At 36.9% G+C, this 26,889-nt stretch overlaps 1 protein-coding gene across 3 annotated transcripts in view; it reads right to left on the bottom strand.

Annotated features, from left to right (window-relative positions):
- ACER3 (alkaline ceramidase 3) overlaps nt 1-26,889 on the bottom strand; it is a 163,331-nt gene that overhangs the window by 121,272 nt on the left and 15,170 nt on the right. The window contains exon 1 of one of the 3 annotated variants that reach the window (XM_058446688.1): nt 11,804-11,832. The exons of the other annotated variants lie outside the window; for them this stretch is intronic. The gene's annotated coding sequence lies outside the window, so the exon portion shown is untranslated. Of the gene's footprint in view, nt 1-11,803; nt 11,833-26,889 lie in introns of those variants that run through there. 3 annotated transcript variants of the gene reach the window in all.

The following is a 26,889-nucleotide window of genomic DNA, read 5'->3' as shown; positions in this document are numbered from 1 at the left end:
CATATAGTTGACTCTTGAACAACACAGGTTTGAACTGTACAGGTATACTTCTATGTGGATTTTTTTCAATAAATATATTGGAAAATTTTTTGGAGATTTGTGACAATTTGAAGAAACTTGCGGACGAACTATGTAGCTTGGAAATATAAAAAAATTAAGAAAAAGGTATGCCATGGATGCATAAAACATATGTAAATACTAGTCTATTTTATCATTTACTAACATATACATAAATCTATTATAAAAAGTTAAAATTTATCAAAACTTACACACATACTTACAGATGGTACACACTATTCACAGTCAAGAAAAATAGAAATGTAAAGATGTAGTATTAAATGATAACTGCATAAGATTAACTTAGTACATACTGCAAATACTGTAATAATTTCATAGCTATCTCCTGTTACTACTGTGGTGAGCTCAAGTCTCACAAGCATCTGCCTAAAACACTATGTGATACTAATCATCTCCCTGTGAGCAGTTCATCTCTCCAGTAAATTGCATATAGCAGTAAAAAGTGATCTCTTGTGATTCTCATGTATTTTTATCGTGTTTAGTGCAATATTGTAAACCTTGAATAACACCACAGGACCTATATGAAGTGTCACCAGTGATGCTAGAAGTGCTCCCAAGAAGCAGAGAAGTTATTACATAACAAGAAAAGGTTTAATTGCTTGATATGTACTGTACTTTGAGGTCTGCGGCTGCGGTTGCCAACCATTTCAAGACAAATGAATCCAGTGTAAAGACCATCGTAAAAAAAACAAAAAGGGAATTTGTGAAAGCATCACTGTAGCTATGCCAGCAGGAGCAAAAACTTTGCACTTTTTGTGAAATACCTTTTTATCTTGTATTGAAATGCAGCTTTTATGTGGGTCCAGGATTGCTAAAGGAAAGGCCTATCTACAGATTCTCATACGATTCGAGAAAAAGCAAAGTCATTATATGATGACTTAAAGCAAAAGAAAGGTGAAGGATCTAAAGCTGGAGATTTAATGCCAGCATAGGATGGTTTGATAATTTTAGAAAGGGGTTTGGCTTTAAAATGTCAAGATGGCAGAAGAAGCAGATTCTGTAGACCAAAAGGCAGAAGGCAAGCTCCCAGGTGCCATTAGGAAAATTGAGGAGAAAGAATATCTGCCTGAACAGGTTTTTAATGCAAACAAAAGTACCCTATTCTGGAAAAAAAAAATGCCACAGGGGACATTTATTAGTAAGGAAGAGAAGCAAGCACCAGGATTTAAGGCAGGAAGGGATAGGTTAACTCGAATAAAGGAGGAGACCACCCCTCATATTGTCTTATGCTCAATTTCTGCCTCCAAAGAAAGAAAAAGTAAAAACTAAAAGGCAGAAATGAAATCCACACGCAGACAGCCCGGCACCACACCCTGGGCCTGGTAGTTAAAGATCCACTCCTGCCCTAATCGGTTATGTTATCTATAGATTACAGACATTGTATAGAAAAGCACTGTGAAAATCCCTATCCTGTTTCGTTCCGATCTAATTACTGGTGCATGCAGCCCCCAGTCACGTACCCCCTGCTTGCTCAATCGATCACGACCCTCTTGTGTGCACCCCCTTAGAGTTATGAGCCCTTAAAAGGGACAGGAATTGCTCACTCGGGGAGCTCGGCTCTTGAGACAGGAGTCTTGCCAATGCCCCCGGCAAAATAAACCCCTTCCTTAACTCGGTGTCTGAGGAGTTTTGTCTGTGGCTTGTCCTGCCACACTACTACTTTGTGCAAATGCAGTTGGATTTATGATCAGGACTGCCCTTATCTATAAAGCTGCTAACCCCCAAGTCTTGAAGGGAAAAGACAAAACCAGCTTCCAGTCTCTGGTTATGCAACAAGAAGGCCTGGAAAACAAGAACCCTTTTTCTAGATTGGTTCCATTGATGCTTTGTCCCTGAAGTCAGAAGTATCTTGTTAGTAAGGAAATGCCTTTTAAAGGTTTTTTTTTTTTTCTAATGTTGGACAATGCCTCTGCCCACTGAGAACCCCGTAAGTTCAACACCAAAAGTATCAAAGGGATCTACCCCCTTAAATGCAACATCTCTACATCAGGGGATCATAAGGACCATTAAGGCTCATGTAAACATAACACTCTGTGGAAAAGATTGTCAACACTACGAAAGAGAGGCCCATAGACAGAACATCATGAAAGTCAGGAAAATTACACCATAGAAGATGCCATCATTATAGAAAAAAATCATGAATGCCATCAAGCCCCAAAACAATAGATTCTTGTTGGAGAAAATTGTGTCCAGATGTTGTACACATGACTTCACAGGATTTACAACAGGGTCAGTAAAGGAAATCATGAAACAGATTGTACATACGGCAAAAAAGGTAGAGGGTGAAGGGTTTCAAGATACGGACCTTAGAGAAATTAATTACCTAATAGATACTACATCACAGGAATTAGCAGAAGATGGCTTGATGGAAATGAGTTCTTCTGAACCAATGCCAGAATGGGGAAGAAGACGTAGAAGAAGCAGTGCCTGAAAACAAACTGATATTAGACAGTCTGGCAGAAGGGTACCTATTATTTTATTTATTATTTTGATTAATAGAGACAGAGTCTTACTATGTTGCCCAGGCTGGTATTAAACTTCTGGCCTCAAGCAATCCTTTCACCTCAGCTTTCCAAAGTGCTGGGATTATGGAAGTGAGACCCCTCACCTGGCCAGAAGGGTTCCTATTATTCAAGACTGCTTTGACTCCTTTTACGACATAGACCCTTATATGATACTAGCACTGAAACTAAAGCAAAAAGTGGAAAAATACTGTTATCATATAGAAACATTTTTAGAGAAATGAAAGAGCAAAAAAGTTAGAGAGAAATTACATGTGTCTCCATAAAGTCACACCAACTGTGCCTGCCTCTCCTGCCTCCCTTTCTGTCTTCTCCACCTCTCTTCTGCCTCTGCCACCCCTCAGACAGGACCAGCCCCTCCTCTTCCTCAGCTTACTCAATGTGAAATGATGAGGATGAAGACCTTTATGACAATCCACTTCCACTTAATGAATAGTAAATATATTTTCTCTTCCTTATGATTTTCTTAGAGACAGGCTTTTGCTATGTTGCCCAGGCTGGTCTTGAACTCTTGGCCTCAAGCAATCTTCCCACCTTGGCTTCCCAAAGCAATAGGATTGCAGACATGAGCTACCGTACCTGGCCCTGATTTTCTTAATAATATTTAATTTTCTTTCACTTACTTTATTATAAGAAGAATATAGTATATAATACATGCACAAAATATGTGTTAATGATCAACTGTTTATGTTATCAGTATGGCTTCAACAGTAAGCTATTAGTAATTAGGCTTTTGTAAAGTCAAAATTGTACATGAATTTTTGATTGGGGTCAGGGGTTGTGCTCAGCACCCCAACCCCTATGTTATTCAAGGGTCAACCGTATATGTGCAAAAACAGGAAAGAACATGGTGTGCCTAGGGAATCTTGCAAAGTAACATGTCTAGGGGAAAGTTATGTCAAGAGGTAAAGCTACTAAGATAAACTAGAAGATAAACATGAATAACATGTCTGTGATCTCCCTAAAAAATAAAGAGCAAATGATAAAGAGGAAGGATAAAAAGACAATTAACTTTAAGATAAGCCTAATAGTCTGGACATGTTAGCAAGAGGATACAAAAGGACAAAATAGGAAAATACTGCAATATAAATTATAATGGGGGCTTGAATTAAGATGTCTGTGAGATAGGAAAAATGAAAGAGAAGAAAGGCATATATTTGACTAAGATTTCGATGATGAAAGGATATGTTTCCAACTGATATTCCAAATTGGTCACACAGAAGACAACAAAAAGCATGCAATAGAACGATTACACTGCTGAAAAACTAATAAAATGTCAGAAGTATTAAGAAAGTTATCTGCTTTCTTTCCATAGAAGAAAGGAAGAAATAACTTTAAATATGCAGGGCATTTGTCATAAATATTCCCCAAACAGATTTTTCATTATTATAAGGTGCTTAGCATGGTGGCTGACACATACCAGGTACCAATAGATATGGGCTATTATATTAGTAGTGTTATTTTTAATATTAGCAAAAAGGCCACAAAAGGAACTCATTTTCCCTAGAAATCTGTATATTCTTTAATTAACAAACAGTGCTTTCTCTTTGAAATCTTGGCATGGGTTTTCAGAATTTATTTTATTTTTATTTTTTATTATTTTTTCTTTTTGGAGACGGAGTCTTGCCTGTCGCCCAGGCTGGAGTGCAGTGGTGCGATCTAGGCTCACTGCAAGCTCCACCTCCCGGGTTCATGCCATTCACCTGCCTCAGCCTCCCAAGTAGCTGGGACTACAGGCGCCCGCCATCACGCGGTAAAAATACAAAAAAAAAAAAAAAAAAAAATTTTTTTTTTTTGTATTTTTAGTAGAGACGGGGTTTCACTGTGTTAGCCAGGATGGTCTTGATCTCCTGACCTCGTGATCCGCCCGCCTCGGCCTCCCAAAGTGCTGGGATTACAGGCGTGAGCCACTGTGCCTGGCTGGGTTTTCAGAATTTAAAGTCTTTCCTGATGCCAAGATTATAAGGCATCTCATCAGATCTAGTTGTTGAAAAAGCCTTTAAATAGAAGATGAAATATATAAAACTTCCTCTGGTGGTAGGAAGATCACCAATGAGGATTTTGGACAAGTCTCTGCATAGAGTAGGGCCCGTTATCTGAAATGAGAAACTAATTATATCTTCTTACTTACTGCTAAAATATACTCCATTAAAACTCCTCTATAAGTTGGGCGTAGCAGCATGCACCTGTAGTCCCAGCTATTCAGAAGGCTGCAGTGGGAGGATCACTTGAGCCCAGGAGTTTGAATCAGCCTGGGCAATATAGCAAGACCCTGTCTCAAAAAACAAACAAACAAAACCTTCCTCTATAGAGTAGCAGACTCCAAAAAGTGAAATGTAAATACTATGTTCGAGTAGACAAATCTTTTTTAGTAGGTTAAAGCAACAGTTCTCAAACGGTGGTTGGTGTACCCTTTTTGGAGTCTTTGAGGTCAAAACTATTTGCATAATACTTAGAGTTATTTAACTTATGCACTGTATTGACATTTACACTAATGGCACATTTACACTAATGGCACAAAAGCAATGGTGGGTACACTTTTGCACAAATTAGGGCAGTAGCACCAGTTTGTACTATAATCACCATATTCTTCTCCAACACCATCTATTCATAGTTAAAAAAAAAAAGTCAGCTTCAATTAACAGTGCCTTTGATGAAGCAATAAAAATTACTAATTGTATTAAATCTCAACTCTTGGGTGCACATCTTTTTAATATTCTCTATCATTAAAAGGAATTTGCGTAAAGAACTTCTACTATATACCAAAGTATAATGTTGTCTCAAGGAATAGCACTTGTATGACTGTTTTGAGATGTGAGCTCAACTTAGCCGCTTTTTTTATCAACCACATTTTTACCTAAAAGACGAACTGACAAGTAGACTATGATTATTCATTCCTGGGTATTTGGAAGATGTCTTCCTAGAAATGAGCAAATTGAGCCTTGTCCTTGCAAAAAAAAAACCAAAAAACAACAACAACAACTAAGTGTTTCCTTTTTTTGCCAGCAATAAAATTCAAGCAAAAATAAGAATTTTGGAAAACTTGCGTCTACCACAATAAGCTTGACAGCTTCCCAATACTTAAAGACTTCTGATGACGTCAGAGATGATAATAATAACACATTTTTTTAATATTACATAAATATCTCAACATCTGGAAGATCTGCATCAATAGCAAACCAATATTTTCCAAATGATCTATGCACAGTGCTATAAAATGATGCATAGATAAAAGTCCATTCAAAGTGCAAGAAAGGCCAATGGATCTAAACGTATGATGGCAAGAAAAATTCAATGATATGATCTCACATTCCACATTCCAATTAACCTTAACACTACCACTTGTCAAGTTTTGGTATACGTAATGTCAAAGAACATCCACAATTATCTAGAAAGGCTATTAAAATACTCCTCCCTGGCCAGGTGTGGTGGCTCATGCCTGTAATCCCAGCACTTTGGGTGGCTGAAACAGGCAGATCACTTGAGGCCAGGTGTTCGAGACCAGCCTAGCCAACATGGTGAAACCCCGTCTCTATAAAAATACAAAAATTAGTCAGATGTAGTGGCATACACCTGTAATCCCAGCTACTCGGGTGGCTGAGTCATGAGAATCACTTGAGCCCAGGAGGTGGAGGTTGCAGTGAGCTGAGACTGCACTCCAGCCTAGGCCATAGAGCAAGACTCTGTCTCAAAAACAAACAGACAAACAAACAAAAAACCAACAACAACAACAACAACAACAAAAAACTCCCTTCAACAACTACATATATCTGTGTAAAGCCTAATTTTCTTTAAATACTTCAACCAAAACAACAGATTACAACAGATTAAATGCAAAAGCATATATGAAAATCCAGCTGACTTCAATAGAAATAAGTCCACATATAAAGCTCTTCTGGGTTCTCAATAATTTTAGGAGCAGAAGGTGGTCCTGAAAGCAAAAAGTTTGAGAAAAAGAGGGTACAGCACTAGTCTAACATACATCTCAAAGTCTATCACAGGATCAAGCCAATCTTCTATTCACAGGCTGCCAGAATTGGGAGGATTTAAGGGGGCAGAGGAGTCATCTTTAGCAAAGTTCCCATAATATACTTCTGTTTCAAAGATTTCTACTTAGTGGGACAGTAGTGAGAAAGCTTGGAAGGGGGATTCTACTAGTCTTTTCTTTTTTTTTTAAGACAGGGTTTCATCATGTTGCCCAGGCTGGTCTCGAACTCCTGAGCTTAAGCGATCCGCCTGCCTTAGCTTCCCAAAGTGCTGGGATTACAGGCGTGAGCCACCAAGCCCACCCTATTTGTTTTTTTTATGCCCCTTAACTATGGCATAGGAGGACAAAAATGAAGAATAAAACTTCACGAAAGGTCCTGATGCAACTCAGAAAGCATGGGCTTTTGTACAACAGTAAGGATCCCATGAATAGTACCTGTGTAAAGATGTTTCAAGAATTTGAACAGTTGAAATAATCCCTTTTCAGAATCCCTTTCATATCCAAACAGCAAAGAAGTTTTCCTATTCTAACAAGCAAAAATTTAAAGGGGCAATAATTAAAAATTAGTTTAAAATTAGGTGTTCCAAAACAGTTCCAGATATGGAAACCTTTTTATTGCATAACTCCAGGATTTTCCCAGGTCTTAGTTGGTGATTATGGTTGTCCAGTAATATGACAAACTGGAAATATAAAGAGGAAAGAAGAGGGGGACTAAGAGAAATGGAGCCAGAGCCCTGAATTATGTTTTCAATATATATAATTTCAATCCTTTTGTTGGCTACATAGTATTCTAAGGCCACATCATATTTTATTTACACAATTGTCTATTAAGCAACATTTAGCTTATTTCCAATTTTTACGTCAGCCAATGCTATAATAAACAATGAACAAAAAAAATCTTTCGTGAATATTAAAAAAACATTTTTTACTTATGGCAGGCTGCTTGCAGTTTCATCTTCACACATAGGTACTTGTTTTCTTTTTTCTGCCCTTAAGGGTGCTTCGGTGGAAAAATTTAAGAAGCAGTGACCTAATCAATTTTCCTCATTTTGCAAATGAGGGAAATAGTGAAGCTAAAAAGTCAACTGGCCTGTCTACATGTATACAGTAAGCATCAGAAACAGACTCAAACCAGAGTGTCCTGATTGTAGGCTAAATACTTCCTTCCCCAGCCCTATTACATCTCTCTTTCTACTTTTTCTCTTCCTGGTACCAGAGAATACATTTAAAAATTATTTCCTTCTGTTCCTGGCCCTAAACAAAAATACAAAGTCTTTATATGTTGTGCAATGTTTCCTGCTAGTGACATAGAGAACCTGGGTACAAGGGGAATGAAGAAAGTGGAACCATAATTGAGGCAAATATGAAGTTACATAAAATCATTAAAACAATATGATATTGAGATGTAAGACAGATATCAATAAAACAAGCTAGAAAGTTCAAATATCTGCCCCAAAACATATGGGATTTAGTATATAATAATGTTGACATTTCAAATCATTAAAAGTAGAAAGGAAGTATTCAGTAAATGGTATTGAGGCAACTGGGTAAAAATCATCTTGAGATCAATTAAGCTGAATCCTTTCTCCACATTATACACCAGGCTATATTCCAAATATATTTTAAAATATATAAGAATAAAGTATTAAAAGTACTGGGGGAAAAAAACACTCCATGACCAGAGCAACATAAAATACCTCATTGGGAATTTCTGCCTTGAGCTAGCCTGAAGCCAAAATTTATCAGACAGATCTTGGTGATTCAATCCAGAGATGAAGCAGGCCTCCATGCAGATTAAGATCCTAAGGGAGTTTGCTCCTTGATTATCTTCCATACCCTCAATGCTTGCCTGTCCTCTTCCTTCTTTTGTTATACTGTTTCCTTTGCCTTTAAATGAAAGGTAAATATTCTCTAAGGAGACTTTCAGTCCTTTCAAATATCCAAACTTGTGACATCTTTGCAATATTTTCTACACACTTTCATGAATGTAGAAAAATCAGTCATATGGCCCAGCTCATATTCTTGTCAAAAATTTCTACATTTTATGCCACTTTATGGTTTATAAATATATCCATTAACATTTAATTCCCAAAGTAACCTTGTAAGGGAGTAGTCTCACCATTTACTAGAGAAACTGAGGCTCCAAAGATTAAATGACTTACCAACAGTTGCTCAACCAGTAAGAGGCAGAAATGGATTAAAACCTAAGTCTAAGCATATTAATTATACTATGTGGCCTCCAACGTTTGTGACAATTACATGTCTATGATATACCTACAGTAAATTTGAGAGTTTAAGGTAATACCATTGAATCCTGATGAGGCTTATTGAAAGAAAGACACAATGGTATTTGCATTTATCTAATTATTAAAGAGGTAACTTAGTTTTGTATTTGTTTGTTTTTGAGACAGGGTCTAGCTCTGTCTTCAAGGCTTGAGTGCAGTGGCATAACCACGGCTCACTACAGCCTCAGTCTCCTGGGCTCAAGTGATCCTCCTACTTCAGCCTCCTGAGTAGCTGGAACTAAAGGAGTGCACCACCACACCCAGCTAATTTTGTAATTTTTTGTAGAGACAGAGTCTTGAACTGGTCTTGAACTCTTGGGCTCAAGTGATCCTTCCACCTTAGCCTCCCAAAGTGCTGGAATTATAGGCATGAGCCACCGTGCCTGGCTGGTAATTTAGTTTTTAACAGCAATATATAATGCTGATGCCAAGAAGTTGAACATATTCATTCCTTCACTCTGCAAATGAATGAACACCTATGGTGGGGCTTAGGCACTGCGTTAGGTAAAGCTCACAGTTTTAGTTAAAATGTCAGACATTTTAAAGCAGAAAAACAAATAACTTTTTAGTTTATGGATTAAAAAAAGGTAGTTTGAATTTAATTACATTATCTGATGTTACAAATTCTTCAGAAAGCCATTAACCAAAATTTATATGGTAGTTTAGAGTGTATGAAATCATTACATTGTCTAATTTGATCCTCAAAACAAATCTATGAAGTATTTTCTCTCTCTCTCTGTTTTTTGAGATAGGATCTCGCTATGTTGCCCAGGCTGGTCTCAAACTTCTGGGCTCAAGCGTTCCTTTGCCTCAGCCTTCCTAGTAGCTGGGATTACAAGCACGAGCTACTACATCCACCCTATGAGGTATTTTCAATCTAATTTGACAGCTAAGGAAGATGAAAATCAAAATTAAGTAATTTGTATAAATATATATAAGATCACACAGCTTGTAAATGGCAAAGTCAGGATTCAAATATAAGGATATTGATTATAAAATTTATTTTCTTTTACTCATTTTTTTTTTAGAGATGGGGTCTTGCTTGGTCACCCAGGCTGGAGTAGAGTGGCGTGATCATAGCTCCCTGCATCCTTGAACTCCTAGGCTCAAGTGATCCTCCTGCCTCAGCCTTCCAACTAGTTGGGACTACAGGCACGTGTCACCATGCCCAGCTAGTACTGTCATTTTAGCAATATTAATTCTTCTGATTCATGTGCATGGGATGTCTTTCCATTTGTTTGTATCCTCATCAATTTCTTTCATCAGCATTCTGAGTTTTCTTCACAGAGGTCTTTTACCTCCTTAAATTTATTCCTGTGTAATTTTTTGTAGCTAATATAAACGAGGTTGCATTCTTGATTTATTTTCAACCTAGTTCACTGTTTGTGTATAGAGATGCTAATTTTTGTATATTAATTTTATATTCTGCAACTTTACGAATTTATTGATCAGTTCTAAAAGGCTTTTGGTAGAGTCTTTAGGTTTTTCTATATAAAGGTCGCGTCATCCACAAACAGGGACAATTTAACTTCCTCCTTGTCAATTTGGATGCTTTTTATTCCTTTCTTTCTCTTGACAAACTGCTCTGGCTAAGACTTTCTGAATTTATTTAATTTAACTTAATTTCTTAAACAGTGTTTAATTTATATCAAGTGCCTCAGCAGTAAGACAAAAATTAGACTAGAAAATAAAAGTTTTAAAATTTAAAAAAAATTCCCAAATCTCTCAATCCTTTGGGCCAAGTTCTACTGGAACAAGATATTATTTTCTAGGGTACTCACTGCCCAAGTGTCAGCTTTTAAAGGTCTGAAAAAAACTGCTTTAAAGAAAACCAGCAAAAATGGGATCAGTCAGCCAAGACAAGTGTGCCACAGCAGCAAACAGAGGTTTCTCTGTGATCCAACTAAAATAGCAGTGTTGTTAAACCCCCACACACATATAACTGGAATATTTGCATGATCTTTACTATTAAGCTTCAATCTAAATACTAAATTTTTATTTTAAAACCTGGTTTTTATTTTTTTAAAAATAAACAGAATGAAAGTGGAAAAAATACAGGGTAGATAATGAAAGAAAGAATAAAGCAGAAGGGAACCAAGACCTACTGAGTTTATATTCCTATAACCATACTAGTGACTTTATTTACATAATATCTTTTGATATAAAATATCACCTTATAAGGTGGGTGTTATCATTCTCATTCTACATATTAGAACACTTGAGGCCCAACGAGGTTAAGAAATTTTTCCAGTATATTATAGTTCCTAAATGGGAATATCTGGATTCAATCTTATGTTATATCCCTTTAACAAGAAGCTGTATTCTTCATGCCGAAAAAGCAAAGGACAAAAAAGAAAACAGAAGAAATACAACCTTCCTGCTGAAAAAGCAAAGGAAAAGGAAGAAAACAGAAGAAATACAATCATGAGTGTTGGTCTATACTAATAATTGTTAAGAGGCAATCCAACTATATAATTCTGGCAACTATAACTTGTGAGTGTGAACAAAACAACACTCGACGTGCTTTTTCCTATTTTAATCACTCCACAACAATCATTAGCACAGAAGACTTCTGTGACCAAATATGTGGGGGTTTCTCTCACAAACCAGGCAAGCAATAAATTCTACAGCAGACACCAGCTGGGTGTTCTCCAATTCAATTCAATTCTGAAGCTATCTAATTGGAGATAGCCTCAGAAACCACCGGTTGAGGGCTTGGTCCCACAAAAGAGCCTCCTCTTTTCATCAGTCACAAGTCTAGACCTCTAGACTGACCAACTGGCTTCAACTTAGGGTTCCTACAACCCCCTCTTTGGGTTCAATTAATTTGCTATAATGGCTCACATAACTCAGAGAAACACTTACTTGTGTTTATCAGTTTATTACAAAGGATATTTAAAAGGATTCAAATAAACAGCCAGATGACTCACAATCAGATTAGAGTCCTGCCTTGGTCAGGTGAAAGGAGGGCAGCAGAAGATCAGAGAGACAGATTCTGTTTCCTGAGGCCTGATTCTGAGGCCTACAGTGTCCCAACATTAGAACAAAAGCCTATAATAAGGGTTATGAAAATTATGAGCCAGGAACCGTGGATGAAAACATTTATATATATATTTTATATATATATTTTTATATATTTTATATATCTATTTTTTATATATTATATATATAGAAAATATCACAATACTGGATTCATCTGAACCTCTATAAAATTTATTCAATTGTATTCTATATGATTAAAGAAATGATACTGTTTTAAGACAATTCTTTTATTACTGTAATAAATTTTTTTTTTTTTTTGAGACAGAGTCTCACTCTATCACCCAGGCTGGAGTGCAGTGGTGCAATCTCAGCTCACTGTAACCTCCACCTCCTGGGTTCAAGCGATTCTCGTGCCTCAGCCTCCAGAGTAGCTGAAACTACAGGCGCATGCCACCATGCCTGGCTAATTTTTGTATTTTTTGGTAGAGACAGGGTTTTGCCATATTGGCCACGGGTCTCGAACTCCTGACCTCAGGTGATCCACCTGCCTCAGCCTCCCAAAGTGCTAGGATTACAGGAGTGAGCCACTGCACCCAGTGATTACTATAATAAATCATTTATCTTGTGTCCTATTTATCCTTTTCACATTTTTAAGTTTATACCTTAGTTAGCATATAACATACTGGGAAAAAATATATCACATAACTTGCAAACTAATATACATATAGTAGATGTTTGGAACATATTTATTGGATGAACATTTTGTATACTCACTATGCCTTGAAATCTGTAAGTACAGGAGTAGTTAATGTGATTAGCCTTCAGTGACACTGAAGATTTTGGAGTTCAGTCTGGAAAATGGTTCTGCTTTAATCTGTCATGAACAATATGTGCACTAGTTATGTGAGCTGATTCATCATTTCTCTAGTATCCTCCATTTTATTAAAATGACTTTATAATGACAAACAGGCAAAATAAGTCTTATTTATTCTGAAGATTTCATTGGGCAGAATATGCCAAGCAATTCCTCATTCATTCAACAAATATTTACTGTGAACTTAATCTATATTAGACTCTGTGCTAAATGCTGGGGATACAGCATTAAAGCCAGAAACTTCTCTAACTTGAGGTATTATCAATACAGTAGAGAAAATAAACATATATATAAATAATTATAGTTCTGTCTGTAAGGTGTGGGCATGTAATTTATTCATCCAATAAATATTTATTGAGAGTCTCATGTACTAGACACTGTAATAAGCCCTGGAATACAGCAATGAACAAAACCACAGGGGCCCTCCCCTCATAGACTTTACAATCCAAGATGGTCTCAAAGATTTCTCAAATCTCCAAAACAATGAATTAATGGTAAAAAATCACAAGAATACGTGAGGAAACATGCAGCCATAAAAGAGAATCAGCAAAACAATAAGCAACAGAATTAGACAAGCAAAAATGAAATATACTGAAATTATTGAATACAAAATATTGTTAAGTGTTTTTAAAATATTTAAAGAAATATAAGATAGCAAGAAAAAATAACCAAGGAAGAAAAAATAACAAACATGGCCAGGCAGATTTGAAAAAAAGAAACAATACCCCTAGAAATGAAAAATAGAATAATTAAAAATACAAAAAAGTGAATTTAGAAGAAAAAAGAAATAAGGCTGAGTTAACAAAATAAAGAGAGATGGGAGGCATAAAGCAGAACATTCCAGACAAAGACAATAATGTATGCAAATACATGAAACTATGAGCTGCATTCTGTGTTCAGAATACAAAAGCAGTACCATACAAAAGTGCAAGTGTTTAGAAAGGCCATTAGAGAGGGAGTCAAGGGGCAGATTGTTAAAGTCTTCATATGCTATACTTCTCAACACTATATTTCCATGTGTGCTAATACTGATTATCTGATGCACTTACATGTTTGTAAGTACACATATGTGTATATAGCATTTAGTATTTCCAGTACTGAAATAAACCCTTGGCTAAAAGAAAACAAAGAAATAGTTATTAAGCAATGTGACAGAAAACCCTAAAATTCTCTCATTACGAATACCTAGATGAGTTGTAAAAATTTAAGAAATAATATTTTTAAATGCACAGCTGGGCTTCAAAAAAAACTAAAAGTACTTCTTAAAAGGAAAAAAAAACCAAGAGGCAATTGAAAACTAATACAGTAATACCTCAGTTATGACTGCCCTACAGAGTGTAAGAGATAAGGCAGTGAGTTGCCTATCTCAGTACCATAGGAGGTTGGGTTTCAATGCTCACACAGGAATGAGAGATGAGGCCTTGGACCACACAAGGATAGGAAATGGATCTGAGATCATCTATACAGAGCTGAGATGCTTGTGGGGCTACTTAGTAGCTAAATGAAATAGAAAAGTAAACACCCACTAGCACAAAGGAACAAGAAGACCACTGGTCTTTATTGACCTGGTTACAGGGTAAAAAGTAAAAAGAAAACAACAATTACTTCACTTGCAAATAGAAAAATAAGGTATGTGAAACACAGATATCTAAAGTGGCCCCCAGATCCCCATCACCTGGTATCCACAGCCTTGTGTAACTCCCTCCTTTAGTGTATAAGCAGAAACTGTGACTTGCTGCTAACCAAGAGAATAAGGCAAGGTGACAAGAGATACATGATTATGTGTATGTGATGACATTACCTAAGATTGTAGCACCCATCTTGCTGAAGTCTCTCATTTCCTTGCTGGCTTTGAAGAAGCAAGCTACTATGTTGTGGTCTGCCTATTTTGGTAGTCCCATATGTGAAGGGCAGCCTCCAGGAGCTAAGGGCAGCTTCCATCCAAAAGCCAACAAGAAACTGAAGCTTCTCAGTCCTATAACCACAGGAAACTGAATTCTGCTAATAGATTCTTCCATAGTTAAGCTTCAGATGAGACCCAGCTAACACCTTGATTGCAGCCCTGTGAGATCATAAACAAAGGACTCAGCTAAACTGGATCCAGACTCCTAACCCACAGAAACTGTGAGATTATAAATGTGTGTATTCCCATATATAAATATATGGTAATATAATTTCTGAAAGTAAGAGACTGGGGAAAAAATATGCCAGGCAAAAGAAACAGAATAGATTTTAAGGAATACATTCAATATACAGCTTAAATTTCAGATCATTTTTGAAATTAATGCCATGTTTTGTCTAGCATCTTAAAAAAGCAAATCATTTATTTATTGATTATACACAACAGCTTTATACCAGTTTCACAGCTGGTAGAGCAATTCATGAAGATAGCTATACAGCATGCTTACCATACATATAACCTAAAAAGACTCTCCTAACAGAGGGCAATAATAAGCAAGGCAGGCTATAATTCCAGCACTTTGGGAGGCTGAGGTGGATGGATCACTTGAGTCCAGGAGCTGCCAAGACCAGCCTGGGCAACATGGCAAAACCCCGTCTCTACAAAAAATACAAAAACTAGTCAGGTGTGGTGGCATGCACCTGTAGTCCCAGCTACTTGGAGGCTGAGGCAGGAAGATGGCTTGAGTCTGGGAGGTCGAGGCTGCAGTGAGCTGTGATTGTGCAACTGCACTCCAGCCTGGACAACAGAGTGAGGCCCTATCCCCCCCCAAAAAAAAAAAAAAAGTTACCTATAGTAATCAACATCCACAGACTCCAAAACAGCTTCAATTAGTTATAGTAATGTCTAGACATGTAGAAGTTTTATGCAATTTATGCACATGTGTGAGCATCATAAAAACTCATATGTACCCTTCTGAATGGTAGCACTTTTCAAAGTAAGGTTTGAAATACAACATCAATTTGTATTAATTTCCTCATTTGACCTTCACAACAATCTTATTACATAAGCAGGACAAATATTGTATGCAAATATTTTATAACAATGTCTTTTCTTAATGTTTTAAATATATATATTTGAAAAACTATATACTTTTAAAATGATAGCTACCAATTATGATTTTCTTTATGAAGATCATTTTCTTGATCCATCTAATGCAAGGCATATAAATTTACTTCACGCAGTCTCTCTTTGAGTTCTCCTTTGCTTTCTCATCACCTACTCTTATAACCTTTACCCCCTTAAAACCAATCTATCTTTAGTCTCCCAATCTCTGACTGAAAATACTTTCTAGAAAGTTAAAGACAAAAAGCCTTATCTGACATACACATATATTTGCAGACAGGGTTTTGCTCTGTTACCCAAGCTGGAATGCAGTGACATGATAATGGCTCACTGCAGCCTCAACCTCCCAAGCGACCTTCCTACCTCAGCCTCCCGAGTAGCTAGGACTACAGGCATGCACCCAGCTCATTTTTGTATTTTTTGTAGAGACAGGGTTTCACTATGTTGCCCAGGCAGGATTTATAGCTATTCTGTATCTATTTTTTCTCATCACTTATTTTGGTCATTCTTAAACTTTATATATTGTTCTCGACAGTAAGTTCTTATACTTAAAAACCCATGGTGGTATGGCTCACGCCTGTAATCCCAGCACTTCAGGAGGCCAAGGCGGGAGGATTGCTTGAGTTCAGGAGTTCGAAACCAGCCTGGGCAACATGCCAGAACCCCGTTTCCACAAAAAAATACAAAAATTAGCCAGGTGTGGCATACGCTTGTAATTCCAGCTACTTGGGAGCTTGAGGCACAAGAATCGCTTGAACCAAGGAGGCGGAGGTTGCAGTGAGCCAAGATGGCACCACTGTACTCCAGCCTGGGCCACAGAGTCAGGCTGTGTCTCAAAAACAATAACAGCAAAACCCCCATAGTACCTTGAGTACCTAGGCCTGCTTTGTATGATTTCTCTCCTTTGAAATTCCATTCTCATTCTTCATCAATCCTAGTCTCCCACTATGATCAAAATCCTCCTTTGCAGCCATTTGTTTCATGAAAACGTTTCCAATTTAACAACATCTTCCTTTTTAATTATATAACTGTAACATGCTAATAAATCTCCCAAGTGTTATACTGTCAATGGTATTTGTATCTGACTTGTTCTGAACTGAGTATAAAAAGTTTACTCTCCCGGCTGAAAACACTCCAAAGGCTTTCAACTGCAAATAAAATAAAAGCCAATCTCTTTACCATGGTCTACAAGGCTAACACAATCAACCCCTGCCTATCTCTTCTAATTACTCTCCTTCTTGCCCATCATTCCCAAAACACTAATCTTCCCAAAGTTCCTAGACCAAACCAAGTCTATTCCAGCCACAGGGCCATTTGCAGTACTGCCTGGAACATCATTACCCCAGATTACCACATGCACCATCCCATTCTTCAGGGCTTATGCCAGATGCCACCAACTCAGAGAAGCCTTCCTTAACTACCCTATCTAAAGAAGTCCTCTAGCCATTCTCTATCATATTACCTAGTTTTATTTACAGCATTTATCACAATTAGAAACCACTTATATACTTGGTTAATTGTTTATTTGTCATCTTCTCTCATTAGAGTGCATTCTCACGACTACGGCTTTCTTATCTGCTTTCCTCACTGCCATTATGAACAAGTACCTAGAACAGTGCTATGATAACCACATTTTCTGGTTTCTGTATTTTACACTTTGGCATCTGGGGCCTTGCTTACCCTGGTGGAATCGCTCCTCCCAGAGCTAGCCAGGTAGGAAAGGAATGCACCTGCCGTATGCAAACCAAACAATCCAGAGCCCATAGTCCCAAATACCACATTTATCAGACTCTTACATGCTAGGCTACTATTCTCCTAGCCAAATTACCCCAGGGTCACGTACCATACAACTAGTGGCAGCACCTACATCCCAGTGCCCACTGAAATTACTCAAAACTAGCCAAACCTAAGCCTACTCATAATGCCTTGCCTGTTCCTTCCTGCAGGAAGGAATAAAGCTGTATGCCCATGTTTCTCCCCACTTCCTCTGTCCCCCGACTGACCCTGGTGCTTTCCCAAGTGGCCCTACATGGTGTGTTATTCATCCTGTTTCTAGGAAACTGAGCATAAAAATTTCTTCCTGGGCAAGGGGAGGGAGAGCATTAGGACAAATACCTAAGGCATGTGGGGCTTAAAACCTAGATGATGGGTTGATGGGTGCAGCAAACCAGCATGGCATATGCACATCTATGTAATAAACCTGCACGTTCTGCACATGTATCCCAGAACTTACAGTAAAATTAAAAAAAAAAAACAACTTCTTCCTTCATGACAGTCATTTCTGTGTCTCTGTGTCTAAACATACCTGATTAAAACAAATCCCAGGCACCTTTAAATTAAGTGCCTAGCATATAGTACATGCAAATAACATATAAGAATGCAGAAAGGTTGTAAGTAAAGAATAAAAAATGATAATAAGTACTTCAAACCAAAAGAACTTTAAAACAAAAAGCATTAGAAAAAGAAGGATCTGGCTGGGCTTCGTGGCTCACACCTATAATCCTAGCACTTTGGGAGGCCAAGGCAGGTGGATTGATAACTTGAGCCCAGGAGTTTGAGACAGCCTGGGCAACATGGCAAAACCCCATCTGTACTAAAAATACAAAAAAATTAGCTGGGCATGGTGGCATGTGCCTGTAGTCCTAGCTATCCCAGAGGCTGAGGTGGGAGGATCAGCTGAGCCCAGGAAGTCAAGGCTGCAGTGAACTGTGATTGTGCCACTGCCCTGCAGCCTGGACAACAGAGTGAGACCCTGTCTCAAAAAAAAATTAAAAAAGAAAAATGAAAAATAAGAATCCAATTCACCTGGAAGACATCATAATCTTAAACATATTTGCACTAAATTATGCAAAATACTTAAAGCAAAAATACTTAAAGCCTCAAAATACTTAAAGCAAAAACTAAGAGAATAATAATGAAGAAAATAAACAAATCCACCAACATGGTAGAAGATTTTAACACACCTATTTTAATGTTTAATAGATGAAGCAACCTTCACATGCTCCCCCTGTACAAATCAGCAGAGTTACAGAAGACTTTAACATCACAATGGGCTTGATCCAAAAGATATTAAAACTAATGAACGTAAGAACACTACAATGATTTGGGGGACTTTTACTGCTAGCCATAATAGAGGAACTGGGACTGGATTTTCCCTCACAGTTAACAAGTATAAAAGAGGGCAAATTCTATGAAAAAATTCTTTTCAGGCATTGAACAACTAGGTAGCAGAGCAATGTGATCTCTGAGAAAAGGGAAATAAATGAGGTAAACTCAGCTTTCTGGAGGAAGTATTTCTAGACTTTGGTGCAAGGAAAAAAAATCCAAGCATAGCACAGCAGTCTTGCAGAGAAAGAGCTCCCAAAATTTACAAGGAATCTTTGAGTCTACCGCCAAATAAAAAACGGCACATGCTCACAGTCTCTTAGGCTGAGAAAAGAACTAATAGGGGAAGAAATAATTACTATAGAGCTGTAAACCAAACAACTACCATAACACATAGGGTTTGAGACCTTCACATTTTGACTAGAGAGAACAGTGATCATGCTGAACACTTAGAGCATCCAGTAGAGATCCTAGAACATTTTGGTAATGAAGCAAAACTAGCAAAAGAATAAAGACAACAACTCTAGAACTACTCCCAAAATATGCTTTAAAACAAACCTTGAAAGGGATCAACTGATCAGAATCTAACTCCCGGGCAGAACAAAATCCAACACACTTTAAGAGAAGACAACAAAATCTATTCACTCAACAATATCCCATTACCATGTCTGGCATCCAAACAGAAATTGCTAAACAAGTTAAAAAGCAAGAAAATCGGCTGGGCACAGTGGCTCACATCTGTAATCCCAGCACTTTGGGAGGCCAAGGTGGGCGGGTCACTTGAGGTCAGGAATTCGAGATCAGCCTGGCCAAAATGGTGAAACTCCATCTCTACTAAAAATATGAAAATTAGCCAAGCGTGGTAGCACACACCTGTAATTCCAGCTATTAGGGAGGCTGAGTGAGGCAGGAGAATTACTTGAACCCAGAGGGCGAAGGTTGCAGTGAGCTGAGATCGTGCTACTGCACTCCAGCCTGGGCGACAGAGTGAGACTCCGTCTCAAAAAAAAAAAAAAAAAAGCAAGAAAATCATTCAAAAGAAGCAATGCCAAAATGACAGTGATGAAACTGACAAAGATTTTAGATCACCTATTACAAGTATGTTCAAGAATCTGAAGAAAACATGGACACAATGGGGAGAGAAATGGAACATAGTAAAAAGGTCCATATAAACTTCTGCTTCCGGCAATGACAGAATAAGGCCCTACTAGCTAATTCCCCCTCAGAAAAATACGGTAAAATCAAGGATGATACAAAAAGAGATTGTCTGGAAGCATCGGAGTGTAAGAAGCAGACAAATTCTAATGCAGGGTACACATTTCAAGAAGGGGATTGTACAAAGTGAATTCCCATTTTCACGGCTTTTAGCCTTGGGATAAGTGCAGCTGACACAGTACATAAGAAACAGTGAAAAGTAACACTACAGGCTTGCTGGTCTGGGGAACCAAAACACTGAAGCCAGAAAAAAAAAATATGGCACTGAAGAGAATTGAGGAATCTTGAAAGGGAAAACAAAGAAGGGATCCCTAAATTCTGTCTGCCCATGTCTCTGATTGAACCATGAACCACGTGCATATAACAGATTGAAAGAAGTTCAGCTAAAGACAAATGAGATGCTGGTCAAGAAACAAGAGTGTACGGTTCAAGTCAAGTCAGTCAAGATAACTAAATGCCAGTTAAAACAACAGAAACAACACTCATAAGAAACAAAGATACCTGAATCTCCACAATTTAACATTCTTTATGTTCAGAATAAAGTCTAAAATTACTAACATATGAAGAACCAGGAAAATGGTTCTTATTTTAACGAGAAAAGAATATCAATTGAGACTGATCCCAAGATCATCTGGATGTTAGAGAAAGCAGACAAGGATGTTAAAGAAACAGCTATAACTAGCCTCAAGGAATTAAGATAAATATGCTAACAATAATGAGAAAGATAGGAAATCTCTGGAGAAAGAAAGAAATAATAAAGAAGAACTAAGTGGACACTCTAAAACTGAAAATATAATATCTGAAATAAATTATGCACCAGATGGACCTAACAGACAAATAGATGGCAGAGAAAAAACTAAGTGAACATAAAGATAGGTCAATCAAAACTACCCAATATGTATATGCACAGAGAGAGAAAAAAAGATTTTGGGCCGGGCACAGTGGCTCACGCCTGTAATCCCAACACTTTGGCAGATTGACGCGGGCAGATCACGAGGTCAGGAGATGGAGACCATTCTGGCTAACACGGTGAAACCCCATCTCTACTAAAAATACAAAAAAAATAGCCAGGCGTGGTGGCGGGCGCCTATAGTCCCAGCTACTCGGGAGGCTGAGGCAGGAGAATGGCATGAACCCAGGAGGTGGAGCTTGCAGTGAGCCGAGATCACGCCACTGCACTCCAGCCTGAACAACAGAGCAAGACTCCGTCTCAAAAAAAAAAAAAAGATTTTTTACAAAATAATCCTAAACAGATGCTAATGAACCTATAAACTATGCAACATATCTGTAATTGGTGCCAAAGGATAGAAGAGAGAGAATGAAGCAGAAAAAAATTTGAATACATAATGATCAAAGTTTTCAAAATGTAGTGAAATATAGAAATTTATAGATATGAGAAGCTCAACTTGCTGAAGGAAAATGATACCAGAAGGAAAGCAGATCCTCAGACAACGGTGAAGAACATCAGAAATGGTAAGCTACAAAAGACAGTAATGTTTCCTTTTTCTTTTAATTTATTTATAACTTGTTTACTTTTAATATGCTGATATTTGGAGGTTTATAACATATAGATGTAATACATATAACAACTATAGCATAAAGAACAAAGTAGGTAGGATATGAGCCTATATAGTTGCCTTATTCTGCAAGCTTCTACATTTTTCATGAAGTGGTCCATGAAGTGGGCTGTGAAAAGTTAAAGACATGTATTGTAATCCCTAGAGTAACCACTAAATAAATAATGCAAAGAAGAATGGCTAAAAAGGCAATAGTAAAATATTTTAATTCTAAAATAATATTCAAATAATTTGTTAAAATGCAGGAGAACAAAAAAAAAGCTAGTATAATTACAATAATAAAATGATAGACCCAAACCAAACCATATAAACCAAAGATAAACCTGATAATTTGTTGCCCTGTTAATAACATTTAAATTGTTATCTGCTTGGGAATTCTACTTTTTTTTTTTTTTAAACATTATCTTACTCTGTCATCCAGCCTGGAGTGCAGTGGTGCAATCATACCTCACTGCAGCATTGACCTCCCAGGTTCCAGCAATCCTCCCATCTCAGCCTCCCAACTAGCTGGGACTACAGGTGTGCGCCACCATGCGGGGCTAATTTCTTTTATTTTTGTAGAGATGAGTTTCACCATATTGCCCAGGCTGGTCTCGCACTCCTGGGCTCTAACAATCTGCCTACCTCACTCTTCCAAACTGCTGGTATTACAGGTGTAAGCCACCATACCCTGCCCTGGCATCTTCTTACAAGGGCACTAATCCCAGTCATAAGGGTAGGGTAGACCCTCATGAACTAATTATGTCTCAAAGCCCCCACCTCCAAATACCAGCACAATAAGCTTAGGGAGTGCTGTGATAGTATACATACATCATATATATATATATATATATATATATATATATGTTTTCATCCACAGTTCCTGGCTTATAACTCCTACAGTCCTTGTTATTTCTCCCCATGGCAGGCCATATAAACTAGAAAATATACTCTAATCTTCCCTCACCTTTCTGTCTCAGAGCTGGACATAAAGAAATTCTCTGCTACAATCACTGCTGTGATTGTAGATCACAAGACCCCCATTTCAGAAGAGGCCCCATCCCATACCCTGGAGGAAGGCATGCTGCACAGAGAGGCCAAGAAGAATCTGAATCTGATCCTATTTATAGCAGGTTAGTCAGAAACACAAGTAAAACAACATGGGGCTTCCGACTGGCATGGGAAGTGGAGGACAGTCTTGTGGGACTGAGCCCTCAACCTGTGGGATCTGATGCTACCAACTAGATAGTGTCAGAATTGAATTGAAAGATACCCAGCTAGTGTCCACTGCAAAACTGATGGCTTGTCTGTTGGTGGGGAGAAATCCCCACACATCTGGTCACAGAAATCTTCTGTGTTGATTGTGTTGTGAGCACAGAGGAAAAACAGTTTGTGTGCCAAGAGGAAAATTTACAACTTTAAATGCTTCTATTAACAAAGAAAGATCTAAAATCAGTGTTTTAAGCTTTCATCTCATGAAACTAAAAAAGGAATACATTAAATAAAAATAAGTAGAAGGAAAAATAAACAATAGAATAAGAATAGAGAAAATTAACAAAGCCAAAAGTTGTTCCTCTGACATAATAAAATCGAATAAACCATTAGGATGATTAATCATCAAAAAAGAGAGAACATACAAATTACTGATTTCAGGAATGAAAGAACAGAGTTACCCCCAGATTCCACAGACATTAAAAAAGCAATAAGGAAATATCAGAAATAATTTTATGCCAATATATTCAACAATTTAGAGGAAATGAACAAATTTCCTTGAAAAACACAACTTAAAAACCTGAAGCAAGAAACCTAACAAAAAACAAATGTCAAAAAAATATCTCTTATGAACAAAGATGCAAAAATCCTGGCAAAAATCAGTCCTGCCAAAAATACAAGCAAATCAAATCCAGCAACACATAAAAAGGATAACATATCATGTTCAAGTGGGCCAGCGAAACAAAGTTTATCTAACATTCAAAAAATCAATCAATTAATCAGTCATATTAACAGAAAGGATAAAATCACATGATCACTTTGATATAGAATAATATTTGACAAACCCAACACCTATTCATGATAAAACTCAACAAGAACTTCCTCAATCAAATAAAGGATATCTGCAAAAGACCTATAGCTAACGTTATACCTAATAATGAAATATTGAATTCTTTGCTTTTTAGATCAAGAAAAGGCAAGGATGTTCACTCATGATGTCATTTCTACTCAACATTGCCCTGGAGGTCCTAGCCAGTGCAATAGCACAAGCAAAAGAAATAAAATGCATAAATATTGGAAAGAAAGAAGTGAAACTTCTATTTGAAGATTACATGATTAAATGATGCTAAAATAACTGGATATGCCTATGAGGAAAAAACAAACTTCAATCCCTACCTTACACCATATGTGACAATAAATCTGAGATGGATATAGACCTGAATATAAAGCAATTAACTATAAAGCTTCCAGAAGAAAACATGGGAATAGACAAGCTATGAAAAGCAATAACCATAAGAGAAAAAGCTGATCAATTAGACTTCATCAAAATGTACAACTTCTCATCAAAAAAAACACCTCTAAAAAAATGAAGTAGGGAGACAGGGAGAAAATAGTCACAAAATAGCCATCTGGCAAATGGACTTATACTCTGGATATGAAAGGAGCCCCTATTACTTAATGATAAAAAGACAATCCAATTTTTTTAAATGAGCAAAAGATTTGAAAAGATACGTCACAAAAGAAGATATACAAATGACCAGGAAGCACAAGAAAATATGCTCAACATCATCAGACATCAGGTAAATGCTAATTAAAATTACAGTGAGATACCGATACACACACTCCAGAATGGATAAAATTAAGAAGCATGACAACACCAAACATTGTTGGGGATGTGGAGCACCTAAAACTTCCATGATGAGAATGAAGAATGATACATCACTGTGGAGAAAAAGTCTTACAGGCTCTTAGAAAACTAAATATAAACCAACCCTAACCTGGCAATTCCAATCCTAGATATTTATTCAAGAAAAATGAAAATATACATTCACAAAAAGACTTGTATAAGAATGTTCAACTTTATGCATAATAGCCAAAAACTGGGAACAGCCCAGGTATCTGTCAATAGGAAAACAGATAAACGATTACATTCATACAGTGGAATACCACTCAGCAATCAAAAGAAATACACTACTGATACAACACATGGAAAAATCTCATTTCTCACAAATATGAATCTTAAATGGATTAATAAAGATTTAATTTTTTTTCAGTTTTAACTTCTAATACAGTAAATACCAATAGATTTAACTCACAGAGCTCTTTGGGGTCTTCAATAATTTTTAAATGTGTAAAGGGGTCATGAGACCAAAAAATTCGAGAATTTCTATTAGGTCACTGCAAAAGTAACTGAGGCTTTTGTCATTGAAAGTAATGGCAAAAACCGCAATTACATTCGCACCAACCTAATAGTTAAAGTTGAATATGAGCATGACCTATATTCTAACAATTACACTCCTAAGTATACACAGAAACCCTTACATTTCTGTGTACCAGAAGATGCACAAGAATGTTCACAGCAGCCTTATCTGTAACAGCAAAAACCTGGAAACAATAAAATGTCCAATGATTAAAGAATGGATAAATGAATATATTCATACAGTGGAATGCTAAACAACAGCAAAAATAAATGAACTATATTTACATCCATCAGCACAGTCAATTCTCAGGAGCATGAATGATACTAACAAGCAAAATTTGTGTTAAAAAAAAAAGCAAGTTGTGGAAGAATGTACATATAGTACAATTCCACTTATATAAAATATAAAACAAGCAAACCTAAACAGTTTATTTTTAGGAAGCAAAGTGGCAAAAGCTAGGAAATGATAAACACTAAATTAAGTATACTGGTTATCTCCAGAGGAAAAGGAAGAAGATGGGATCAGGGAAGGACACAGAGGGTGCTAAATGTTTCTTTAATGATGACTGCTCTTAACCAAAGGACTGTCCTCCTTTATCAAGGTCATAATTCTCTTCATTTGTCAATCTTTAGGTTGGACTTTCTGAACACAAAACAGCCATCTGATTGGCAAGATTAATTAGATCAACTCTAGTGATCAATGGGATTTCAGAAGACAAAGTGAGATTGCCCTCATATCTGCTTAAAAAAAGAAATGGGGGGAAAAAAAGGAAAAATTGCTACTCAGAAGGTGAAATAGCTTAGAAACCATAATGTTTCATTTCAGGAAAAGTATCTTATCTAGAATCTGTCCTTATCATTTTGTATAAATGAATAAGTGAGTGAAGATCATAAAAACACAGCTTTTATAGCAGCATCAAGATTTTAACATGCATAGTTTTGGAGTTCTGACTCTAGCCAGTCCTTCTACTTGCTGTTAAAAGCAGCATGCTCTGAAAAGTTAAAGAACATATGTTAGAGCAAGAGTCTACACCTATGATGAGTCAAAGATTTTTTTTTCTAGCTTCATAACTGAATTATTTCAACCATTAGGTACTTACTTGCTTTCATTGGGTAAAATAACTCTTTTGAGTCTTGAGTATATTGCAGGTATAAATAAAATGATGCTTATAAAATTTTTTGAAATCTTCAGATGGACTTATAAAAGTACTAACCTTTATTCTTTAGTCTCATCTTCTAAGGAATAAAAGGCATGGTATAATATGACATACTCTGAGTTTTCACAATAGAAAATCAAAATTTCTCAAAACTCAACTTCAGACAGTTTTCAGTTATTTATTGCTGAATAACCATCACAAACTTCATGATTTTAAAACAAATTTATTATTACCTCTCATGGGAACAATATGAACAATAAAAAGCGCACAGGGTATTAATGTATATGTAAATAGCTTGTTTTGGCAAGAGTGAAATGTAAGTATGGCAAGGAAACGAAAGAAAGACTGAAGAGTTAAAAATAAACTGGATAGCACAATGAGATACAACCACACATCCACCAGAATGACTAAAATTTGAAAGATTGACACTAAATGTTGACCAGGATGTGGATCAAATGCTCTGTGTGTAAAATAGTACAACCACTTTGGGAAAAGGTCTAGCAGTATCTAATAAAACTAAACATACACATACTCTATGACCCAATTATTCCAAACCTAAGCATTTACCTATGAGAAATGAAAATATATATCCACAAAAAGATCTGCCCAAGAATGTTTATAGCAGCTTTACTTATAATTGTCCACACCTAAAAACAGCCATGTGTCCATCAACAGGAAAATGGGTTAACA

The sequence above is a fragment of the Hylobates moloch genome, unplaced genomic scaffold (genome assembly GCF_009828535.3).
Source record: "Hylobates moloch isolate HMO894 unplaced genomic scaffold, HMol_V3 SCAFFOLD_11, whole genome shotgun sequence".
Lineage (NCBI taxonomy): Eukaryota > Metazoa > Chordata > Mammalia > Primates > Hylobatidae > Hylobates > Hylobates moloch.
This window is presented reverse-complemented; position numbering and strand designations above follow the sequence as displayed.